Genomic DNA, 12,883 nt, shown 5'->3' on the forward strand with positions numbered 1-12,883 from the left:
TATTGCGAAATAGTAATAGTACGTAATTGTAGCGGACACGTAGCTCAGCAGGTAAGTGAAGCTATCCAACTGAGTGCAGGAGTCGAAGAGTAACTTATAATTGTTTGTTAAAATAAGTACAATTCACATGAACGGGTAATAGTCGAGCAGCGTACAGCGTTCACACCGGTCGGCGAATGTGGAGCACGCGGCGGTTAGCGGCGATGCCTTCGACAAAAAATCAGTGTAAGCTCCACACGAAGGCGTTACGGTCGCGCGCTCGCTACCGCCGACATTCGCACCGCGACTTACCAAACTGTCGATCGTATTCGTAAACTTACACGCCTACTTTAATTCAATTTCGGAACATCGGGAAATTGTTCCGTAAACACTTGATAATATTTAAAGAGCTAGAAAGTGTTAATTTAAAGTGAATTGTGTCATTTTTTAGGTGGATGTGTAAGTTAGCAACATATGGCTGTGACCCGAGGTCCGGTCGTTAGTTAGGCTGATTGGTCGTGCCGCCTCTATGATAGAATGATAGGCAAGCACGTGTGTTATCTATTGCTTGCTGAGTCTCGACATTCACCTATTTTGTCGTTGTATTTTACAAACGAACTCAGTATGTCAAAATATACATACTGCAATTACTCTATGTCAGTCTTAATATACGATAAAAAGCATCGCATTCTAAAACAGACAATTATATATTTGCCAACGTTTATCTTTTATAGTTATCTGTTATACAGATATGCATACACGCTGAATAATTTAAGCCATTTAAAAACAAAACACAACAAAACTTTTTGCATAAAAACTTCATGAACATGTCGCTTAAGATGATTTTATTTTTATTTTTAGATAAGCTTGTAGTGTCTTAAACAAGGTTAGACAAACGTTTATAAACGAAAATTATTCAAAAATCTTGATAAACCGTATTGGTAAATGATGTAGATTATAACATACAGGACATATAAACGTATTTTATTGTAGAGAATATAGGTAATTTGGTAACTAGTGAATAAACAAACTATTAATTTATAATAAAATATTTTGTAACCAGTCAAATTTGCCAGTTCTTTAATATATATGACGTATGAAAATTTGTAAGCAGATAGCCCAAATAAATAGGGTACATTTTGATTTTGGTTATGAAAAAAAATTTATATGCAAAATATGAAAAGATAACCTTTATCTTCACACCGTACTATAAGCATCGCGTTATCTCTACACAAAGGTTATCCAGCCCATAAATTCAGCAATAACGGTACAAGTGTGAAAAGTTCGCCGTAATAAACACTACAATAAAAAAAACGCAATGAAGTACAATAGGCATTTTTTTCTGAAATACAAATAAAGAAAGGCTTACTATTAAACAATAAAAATTAAATACGTTTTAGTGTTGTTTGGTGATCATAGACAAACTTTCGTATTATTAATAAATCATTAAGAGAATAAAACTTATATATTAGTTTCCACAACGATAATGTTTCCGATTTTAATAACGATTTCGACCATTCTTTAAACATGTCATGTAAATATATTTAAATATGAAAAAAAAAACTGAAAATATATATCATCGAATAATATTTATTTATTAACATAACAAACGTAAACATAAGCGGTATATTCGTAAATTTAATTATAAACTTAAAACCATATTAAGCTAATACAGAATGATGCACGGTAACATCGATGTACCTAAGCTAATAAAATTAATTAAATAAACACTACACTTAAATTAATTTAGTAAAAATACAAAAAAAAAGAATAATGAACATGAACAACTTCTCATCAGATATTCTACCGCCCAACAACACTATTTAGTATTGTTGTGTCCGGTTTGTAGGGTGAGTGAGCCAGTGTAACTATTAGCACAGGGCTCATAGCATCATAGTTCCCATGGTTAGTGGCGCATTGGCGATGTAAGGAATGGTTAAGATTTCTGACGGCACCAATTTCTACGCAGTAGTGACTTACCATTATTTGGCCCATTGATCATCCGCTTAAAATAAACAAAACACAACTGACATAACATCTCTAGTAAATACAATTTAAATATATCACTGCTAATTTAATATTTAATTTAAAAAAATATTTAAACCGGGTTTGGCTTAACAACTGGCTTGACTCGAATAAAACCCATTTAACTATTTTAATGATCGTTAAAACAGTAATTTTATGTCGAAGAAAGTCAATCAAATAAAGGGTAAACATTTATAAATACTCATTCATAATTCCATGTCATTTAAAATAAAGCCAGATGAGGCGACATTTGAATTACAAGCTTATTATATCTAAAACTAAATTAACATTACCAAGTTTAAAAACTAAACAACTGATTGACATTTTCTTTGTAAAGCAAACGGGTAATGTAATCGAAACTTCGGTACGGTGGCGCTTATAACTTAAGCACTTAACTATAACATATATTGATTTCTTAAAATTAACCAACGATTACACAAAGTAGAGTAACTGCTTGTAAATATTCCACCAACGGGCCAAGGCCTCCTCTCCCTTTGACGAGAAGGTTTGGAGTATGTTCTAAAACGCTGTCCAATGTATCCCAAATTGAATTTCTATCCGCCCATGCAGGTTTGCTCACCATGTTATCCTATAGCACAAGTACATACAAAAAAAGTCTGTGATGTTGGGTTTTAACCCGCATTTATCAGGTTAGAATCGTATGTTCTAACCACTGGACCACATCGAGCAATAAATATTTTTTAATAATTTCATAACGCGAGTCAATTAAAAGGTCCATTAATTTGTAGGTCAACATACATCCGTTCTCATCACATTAGTCACGATTTACTTACACTTGGTATATATTATTATGGCATAAATATTATTGCTATTAATAATAGACTGATACAATATATGAAGCTCACATATATGTTTACATGTTGCTGGATATTGTCCTGCGAGCGTTAACTGCCTCTTGAAGTTTGCTTGTAAACTATTATCGGATACGACTTGACTTAATATTACTCTCCGTGATATAATTTATATCAAAAGCTATCTCTAAATTATTCCACGTACAAGCACTACTTACAATTACTTATTTACGATAATAATAAAAAGAAGTATCGGTTTTGAAAATAAAATACTTGAGAAATGCCGATGAAAGAAACTCAGTGATTTGTTTTGACAAATGTCCTAATTGATTACAATTTTCCGTATAACAAAATACAACATATAACCGATCAGTATGGCGTGTTCGAAACGTGATAACATCCTTCTCCATGTAGAAAAAGTAGGTTGGTTGTCATAATTCGTTTTAATGTAGTATTTAAAAATTAAAGAAGATTATTCACAAGGATGATCAGGTGGCCGCAGAAAATCCTACAAAATACATTTTCTTGCAGTGTTATAAAACATAGCGCCGACCCCAAATAAACGTAAGGGTTGATGATTTAAAGATTAGAGGATAAACGACAATTTGAAATTCAAGTGAAGTTTCGAGAGATGTGAGATTAAATATCCTTGTTACTTACGAATTCTTTCCTTTTCGCCCAACTCTTTAGTAGTTACCAGAAACCTAAAACTAGATGTTACAATTCCTCCTTTGATATAAAGCCAGTAAAACCCAATCGAAATATTCATTCTTGACACGAGTCATACAAAGGCTTGTACATCTAGAAACTCAAATAAATACAACCCTCCTTAACGCTCATCTAAGTCTCTACTCTGTAAACTTCTGTGAAAAACTAGAAATCTTAATCGTAATAATAATATTATAATAATAAAGTTTTTTTTTATTTTTATGAAGGTGGATGGGCAAGTAAGCTAGCTACGTTAAGCTTTAAACCGGACAACAATACCACGAATCAATAATACTGAGTATTCTTGTTACGTGTTAGAATATGTGATGAGTGGGTACCTACCAACTAAATTTTCCATACATTTTTTAATTCATTAAATTATAGCTAAATAAATAAATATCTTAACAATTTTATAGTTAATTTAGTATATTTTTTTCCTTGTAATTGTATACAACATGTACATGAATTACAATTATTTAAAAGAAATATGTAATAAAAAAATTTCTAATGATGAAAGGCTAAACCCTAATAGTATCACTAGTCTACATGTGTCAGCCTGTCACAGCCTATTTTATCTTTATCTACTAGAAGACAATTGAAATTGGACTCATAAAGAGTTCGTTGACCCATTAAGGATGAACATTAAACATTACACAGTAATGAATTCAGATAAAATATCTTTCCAGAGCAACTTATAGCATATCAATAAAAGGACTCGTAGGGTTTTATACTATGAAAATCGGGTATCCCAATAAACCGAATCTATTGAGGCTATTCTTTTAATAAATACAGTTTAATCACTAACAGGATTCGTTCAAATTTTGGAGGAAAACAAAATCCGTAATAGAAAACAGTTTTCTTGATATATTTATATTTGAGATAAAAATACGTATCATTTTAACCTATATTGTTTATTTACATATGAATTATTAACATTAAATCCTTTACTATATACAAATAAGTTTTAATTAAAAATACTTACAGTATAAATCAAAACCGCGTGGAACGGTAGCAAAAATGCTAATAGCATGTCCCCTTTGAATCGCAATTCAAATCCACTGGACAAAAAACGAACCAGCCCTCCAGTCACCAGTGGAGGCAATAAGGCCAGGTGTTATATTTAATGGAGCTTTTTGCAATAAATGAAAAAACATACATAACGTTACTATTTTTAATTCTTTCATCGTAATATTCAAACAAAACTGGAACGGTATTTATTTTATTTGGAGTTCATACAAAACTCAAACGTAAATTCGATTCGAACTCCAATGCACTAAACTCTTGGCTGTATTTTTAACAGTTAGCCAAGAATAAATCTTTTGTCCTTTCCCGTTTAAACTCTGTGTCAAACTTGATTGCGGTTAGTTGTTTGAGCGTAAAAAATTAACTTTCACATTTATAGTATTTGTTATCTAGCTTATAAACTACTTGAAAGAATCAGGAACGACAATGTTTATTCAAAGCGATAATCTTGATTGATAGGTTTTTTTTATACCAATATTATAAAGAGGATATATTTATTGATTTCGATAATTCTTTTATCATTAGAAAGTGTAATTTCAGTAGTTCGGGATGGCAAAATAAAATTATGTTTTACAATGATGCTCCAATCTCTCGATATTTCTTTACCATGACTCACAATCATCCAATTGTTTTCCTTATGACAGCTCGATCATTTTAAAAAAAAGAAGTATGTATACGTATTTGTGCCAGTCTTAAATATTGTGCCAAATAAAATAGTATTAATTAAAGTTTAACAAATTATTAAACAATTAATTATAACAATAATTGTACAAGTACATAACAATGTAAAATAAACAGCTTCGTTTATAATCATGTGATATAATTAATTATGACATTCTATGACGTAACGCCGTATTGGAGGTTAGGGCTAGTCTCTAACAAAAGCTATTTTTTTTATTTAATATACAATAAAATAAATGAAAAACGACATCGTCAATGCGACTTACCAAGACGACCAGATGGGCTTGCACACATACCGCCAAGTAAATAAAGATTATCTAACAAGTAAGGCTACTTTATCGACAAGTAAGATAGGCTATATATTTTATAATCTCAGTGTGTAGTCATCTTTAAGCTGTCACAAGCTGAATTCCGTGCGAGCCAAGCCAAGAGTTATTTCACAAATATTAGACTAAAAGTAAGAATATATAAGATCATTTGTTTTATTTAGAGTATTTTTAATGAGACCGAAATTTCGCAAATAATATAGAAAAGAAAAAAAAAATCGCAATTAATTTAATTAAATTTAAATTCTATAAACTAGTACTAAACTATGCGCTTCGCCCGCATATGTTTTATTTACTTATTTAATTTATGATCTCCAACAAAAGATACACATTACATACATCATACATTAACAGTCTGTAAATATCCCACTGTTGGGCTAAGGCCTCCTCTCCCTATGAGGAGAAGGTTTGAAGCATATTGCAGCACGCTGCTCCAATGCGGGTTGGTGAAATACACATGTGGCAGAATTTCGTTGATATTAGCCACATGCAGGTTTCCTCACAATGTTTTCCTTCACCGCCGAGGACGAGATGAATTAGAAACACAAATTATTCACATGAAAATTCAATGGTGCTGGGTTTGAACCCGAAATCATCGGTTAAGATGCACGCGTTCTAACCACTAGGCCATCTCGACTCAGTATACAAAAGACACGGCTCAGTATACACACTAAATACATATTTTTAAAATAAAACTATGTAACGGTAACAAATTGTGTGCTCCTTCAAATATATTAAGACACTACATGCATACACTATTAAGCAAAAAATATTTAAATACAATTAAGATAAAAAGTGAAAAAACTTAAAAAATGCTTCTGGAGTGACACAATGCAACTTAAACATACCAAAAATGTGAGTAAATAGGCCTCTTTCTGCCTTAGTGTGTTTATTGAATGACATGACAAACAAAATATTTTTTGTGAAGCTTTAAATGAATATTACAATACCCGTTGTATTGCAATAGTAAGAAAAGCAAAAGGTTTTAAAGAGTTTTTAAGTTCATTGTGTTTCGTCATCAGAGTCTCAGAGAGAGATGATAAAACAAAAGGCAGATTGAGCACCCGATACATTAAAGTGAAGCTACAAAAGCGAATACAAAATCGAAAACGAATTCAAATTCCCGGCATTTTGTGTTGTAAATTATAATTTATTGATACGTCATAAATTGATAATAAATATTATATATAGATCAGAGTATAAGGAACCCATACAAAACAAATCTCTCGAGTTAAATACGTAGGAAGTTAAAAGATTCATAATTTTTTAAAGAATTGTCTCTAAGTATAATTGTCTCTTTGTCTCTTAATTTTCAAATACTAATACCAAAATCTATATTTTTGATATTGCAATTGGTTACATTATAAAAGTGATTCGAAAACTTTGAAGGCAAAGCATTTAAAAAATTTAACTGACAAGGACGTGTCAAAAATTTTTAAAAAATTCGTCATCGATTGGATGTCAATCATGATCAATCTTTTCAAGTGATGCCTTCTAGTAGACATAAAAAAACAATATTTTTCAAAAGGAGTCGAAGCCCGAAAGGTTTTCAAATTCGACGCTCGTAGAAAAGATCGTAGATCAATCGTCATCTACAAAGAAGTATGTTATAAGCTTAGCTGTGGTAGGAATCACTTGTAAAAACAGTTTCATATCATGTTTGTTATTTTTCGTATTGGCTTCTACTTTCTACCCTACTGTGTTCGCGAAAAAAAAACAAATTAACATACAGTTAATAATAGGTTATTTTGTACAACTTATAATACTATCAGAATTTAAAAATATTGATCTCACGAAACCTAAAACGGTGAAAACTCACATCATAATTTTATCGGGAATGCTTTTATTCAAGGCTCAAGCTCTGAGGGGATAAGTGAGGAAACTTCTTTGCAGCGACACGTTTTAAAGATAAGTACAGAGTTTTGTTCACCAAGTGAATTTTGTAATTATATTTACCCAACAATATGCAATCTGTAATTCTTGTTAAATTGGAATAAAAATGTTTTAAATATTCATCACGAAACACAGTTTAGGTGTTAAAGTGGGAAAATAGATTACTCACTTTGTAAACAATTTTCCTATAGTTATAATTTGCTTCCCTCACCCCATTTATTAGGAAGCGACGCATTGTGTTTTTTTCTATCATTCTTCTCTATTTATAGTCGTATTCTTATACTTCCTGCGAGCACAATTGTACACGTCACCGATGACGTATTTCACCATATTTTTTGCCTTCTAGTCATTCAGCCAATTTCATGTGTATCCTACTTTCATATTATGATATTCATCGCACATAACATGTCAAATCTAGTCAATTAATCTCATCCGAACGAATTCGTCATGTTAGATGTCCAAATACTTCGATCCATTTAATCAAACAATATTCATCAAAGAATATAAGTCACTATTAGACTTATTACAGAAATAATATTAAACACAATGTATTCTACGATTTTCAAAACATTACGTTATTTGTCACTGACAAAAGAGTGTTTGCACAATTTAAAAAAAAAACTATTAAATACTTGATTTTAGTTAAATATAATAGAAATGTATTACCTATAAATGACTGATTATGGTTTATTAACTACATACTATTAAGATGATAAAAGTTACGTTAAGTTAGATATCCACAAAATATTACGAAATGGGTTTCCTTAATTAATATTTACTTTAATAAGAACGTAGAAAGGAAAGAATAGGAAAATATATAAAATGATAGTAAATGGCATCTTATATATGAGTGTTTGAATAAATTTTAATAGAGGAAGACAAACGAAAGCAATCGTCAAGGTTGCCTTCCTCATTGTTCGTTAGACTGTAGAACTAATCTGCAAGATACAGTTTTTCTACTGTCCCATCCGTGCATAATATTTCATAAAAAAACTGCCACATTTTTTTAAACTGTTGGTTATTATTGTTCTCCCTTCCATCACCAATGGAGTCGCTATAGAGGGTAGGGTCAGTTAACTTCAAGATAAACTCTAATCCGATTGTTCCATCTATAGATGCTGATGTCTCGTTGGTTTTGGACTATGAGTTTTATCTAGCTCGCTCTATACACGAAGACGTATTAAACAATTTCTTAGAATATAAGTGCGTTCTTGGAGTAGTTCCGTAGTTTAGTTCTGGTTATCAGTATGATATTTTTTTGTAAATACAAGGTTTTTTTAATCCGAAAAAGTATAGTGACCTAGTTTTTACTGTCACTAGAACCAAAAGAGTGTATAAAAGTTCAGCTCTGTCATTTGTGTGGAACGGGCTTAAAATTCGCGCAAGATATGCTTATACATTCGAATAGGTGAAATAAATAAATAATAAGCTCAATAAATTTTGTAAAAAATTATAATACAATTGCATTTCAAAATCGTTATTCTTTTAAATATCGCAACCAACTTCGTGTATCACTTAACGTAATAAAAGTTACAGCTTAGGAAGACTGGTTTAAAAGTCACAAGTTTTCCGGTTCACTTTATTAATGCTTTATTTATGATTTCAATAAAATTCCCAAGTACTTATGTAAAAGTGAATCGTCCTATCGTCGCTCGGTAACTTGTTTCAAGTACTTTAACATTCTTGTAAACTCCAGTGCACTGGCAAATTCGTTTTCGCGTCCGTGGAATCATGAATAGGCAATTCTAGATATTTTGATCACGTCTCGTCCTTTGGGTTTTGGCCAAGCATATTCACTTGATTTGACCTTTTTGAACGAACTTGTGGTAAAATACGAAAATTTTACGAGTCGATTCCCTAACGTATATTCGAATATTTTTCACAGATCTTAAATCAAATGTTAATAATATATATTTTTTTTATCGTGCGTCAATTGTTTGCGCCTTGCAACAATCTAAACAGCTTAGATGGAGAAAGTGACAAAAATAAGTATTAGTAATTAATGTCACGTATTAGATAGTTATATAAAATAGCACTGTGTATATACTATATTTTATTCCATTTAATGTTATTTTTACAACGATGAGACTAAATATAATTTTCATATCTCTTTGTGATCAAAATCAGTCATTAACAACCTTAAACCTATATCACAAAATGGAGAGTCATATTGTTGCTACTTTTTACGAAAAATAATTAGTTTTTTTTTTTATTTATAACAATAAAAATGTGATGTTAACATTTAAAGGTTGTATCGTATGCCATACGTGACAGAAAAATAAATTGTGATATAAAAATCTCTTATTATTTTTTTTTTTTTGATATTCTTAATTCGAAGACACACTTGACAATCAGAACCCAGTTCTTTGGACTCTGGTTCCTTTGTAATGACTCTATTACTTTTGATCGTTGCTTTTCGTCGTTAACTCGTTAACAGGCGCGATGGACGCATAAAATTTTATATCATTTATGGTTGCAATAATCGTATATTGAAACGGGAACTAAGAGGAACGCAATCGTTTTTTTTTTTAAATTATTTTGTACTGCCGTTATTAAAATCATTCAAATTGATTTCATGTTATTTTAATCTAAACTTCGATATAATAAACGGTAACTAAGAGAGACACTTGGTATAGGAGGACACAGTGCATAGAATATTATAAAATTCGCTGTTGTCGGAGCTAAAGGTTATGTTAAAATAGTATAATTTACAGGACAGCGTTACTCATTCAAATATTTCCTTCTATGATTTCCATGTTAATCGAAATATAACAGAACTCATTATGGGTATATTTTTAAATAAAAAAAAAAAACAAAGTCATCGTTCTCTGTAGTATAATATTAGAAAATTACTTGTACATAAATTAAAATTAAACTTAAACAGACTTATATAGATATAATATTTTAGTGCTAAAATTTTGATTAGACAGGACTTAAGATAACGCTTTTAGATTCAAATTTGATAATCTTATAACAAGTACCTAATACGTGTCTTAATTATTGAGAATATATAAAAAATGTTTATGTGCGTTTTTAGTACAATTTAAAGGGTCCAATAGTGTGAAGAAAAATTATAAATATTGATTTCTACTTAAAGAAACTGAACTTCGTTGCAAGAGCGTATTTGCTTACGTAGGTAACTTGGTACTTTTTGTTCCCAGGTCCAGAACAATAAATCCAATTTATTTAATAGCTATTCTAATAAGCAAAATATTTTTAATAGATATTATACATATTACATTATTATTATTATATATCGAGCCGATATGGCCCAGTGAACACGTGGATGCAACCCAAGAACGCGGGTTCGATACTAATTAATTCATGTTCTTAATCTGTGTTTGTCATGTTCTTTGGAAAACTTCACTATCACTTATATACCGAAGCAGTTTTTTTTTATTGAAAATGAAAACGTATGGGCAAACGGGTCCCGATGATTAGTCGTAACTACCGTGCATAGACACTAGCACTGTTGTAAATATTAACCATTCCTTACATCATCAAAGCGCCACCAACCTTAAGAACTAATTTATGTCCCTTGCGTCTGCTATCACACTATCTCGCTTACTCTTAAAACCAGCAGTGCGATTCAGTAAGAAATCACTTAGTATCTCACTCGTGAAATATTAACAATCGAATTACAGTGATACGCCCTTTTTCATACGTGTATCTTATAATTGTTTAAATTATTATATTCAATGTCGTATATTACATTCTGATATTTCACGCTCGTGTTCTGCGGTGAGTTTCGAGTTTCTTATTTCAGAATAGCCTACCTTAACATAACAATACGATACTCTATTCCAACCATAACAGGAAAAAAGCCAAATAAACAACATTTGACAGCAATACGACGCGATATCATTGGTTGATTAATCTATGATATTCAATATGGATTTGCGAAAAAATGGCGTTTGGAACGTCGACGAAACTGTTATCAGAATTTTGGAAGTAAAATTAAAGTGGCAATAATTAGTTAAGTATAATAGTGTTGAAAATAAATAAAGATATATTACTCACAAAACTCTTAGTAGTGTACAATATAGCTGAGTTATTAGCAAATGGCATGGTATACATAAATCTAAGGTTTGTCTACCTTTTTTCCTACTTCCATTGGAATACGCTATAAGTATTGCTGTAAGACTTGCACAGACCTATACGGCGATGTAAATGCGTCTCTTCTAATATAATCGTATGTTCAGCGAATTTTCGGAATAGATTTGACTGATTTGGATAGTAATTTAAATAAATTATTTTGAAATAGGTCCCAGAAAATCGGAACATCATACCCATAGGGAAATTATCTTTTAATAAAAACGTCGAAAACTGTGCTTACTCGACTGTCACCAATGAGTGCTTTTCAAAGCTTTTTCACAAAGTGTGGTTTGTAAAAAAGCTTTTATAATTTATAATACCGCTTTGAACATGTTTTAAACATAATAGGGTTTATTTGTTGAAATCTTGCTTACTTTGTTCTATACTAATGTAAGTTACATTGCCTACCTGGAGTTAAACTGGCACACTCATCCTTCAAACCGGAACATAGCAGCACTTTGTATTGCTGTTCGACGGTAGATAATTTGAGGAATGGGTAGTAAACTTACCCAACGGACTAGCACAAAGCACCAAGAAAACATATTACACAGATTTTTTTATTACTTTCATCTGAAATTTACGAGCTTTTAATATGTTATTACCAAAACTTGTGATTAATACAATGGCAGTACCTTTAAAACTGTTTCATTGCTAACATATTGCAATTAGCTTTAAAAGCCTAAATTAGAAAGTACACTCGACGAAATAACGTGAAATTTCTTACCGTTTTAAAAGTTCAACCTTCATAAATACCGAAAGGAGTAAAGTAAATATCAGTTATAATTACGTGATTGTATGCAATTCTTTGCTCTGTGGGATACCGAGATCTCGTATAGGCTTTCCTTTATTCGGCGACACTGCAAATATATCGTTGTTTTTTTTTTTAATTTAATCTCGGTACGATTACCCAGCTGATATTGACCAGTGGTAAGAACAGGTGGATCTTAACCGATGATTATGGGTTCAAACACAGACAGGCATCGGTATATTATCATGTTCTTAATTTGTGTTTATAAATCATCTCAGGCTCCGTGAAGAAAAAACATTGTGAGGATGTCGGATTTAAGTCTGACATATGTGCGTGGTGGAATAAACTCCGAACGCTTTTTATAAGGTAGCCTTAGCCCAGTAGTGGGACATTTACAGGCTGTACCTTACTATTTATTTCTTATTGAATAAATCCGCTTTTTTTTTCAATTTAAGCCCAGTCTGATCACCGAAGCTTCGAATAAATTAATGTTTTTAGTTTGTACATGGGTTGTGATAATGTAGGAATAATGGTATATTCGAAAATAATGTCACAACTCACAGCCGAGAAGTTTGGAAGTTTAAGAGCAGTGA

General features: G+C 31.3%; 1 protein-coding gene across 1 annotated transcript in view; it reads left to right on the forward strand.

The window, feature by feature from the left end:
* Nucleotides 1–249: 249 nt before the first annotated feature.
* The window catches only part of LOC125066882 (monocarboxylate transporter 2-like), a 50,301-nt gene continuing 37,667 nt past the window's right edge, over nt 250–12,883 (forward strand). The window contains exon 1 of the mRNA XM_047675189.1: nt 250–438. The gene's annotated coding sequence lies outside the window, so the exon portion shown is untranslated. The remainder of the gene's footprint in view (nt 439–12,883) is intronic.

Source organism: Vanessa atalanta, chromosome 10, assembly GCF_905147765.1.
Source record: "Vanessa atalanta chromosome 10, ilVanAtal1.2, whole genome shotgun sequence".
Classification (NCBI taxonomy): Eukaryota; Metazoa; Arthropoda; class Insecta; order Lepidoptera; family Nymphalidae; genus Vanessa; species Vanessa atalanta.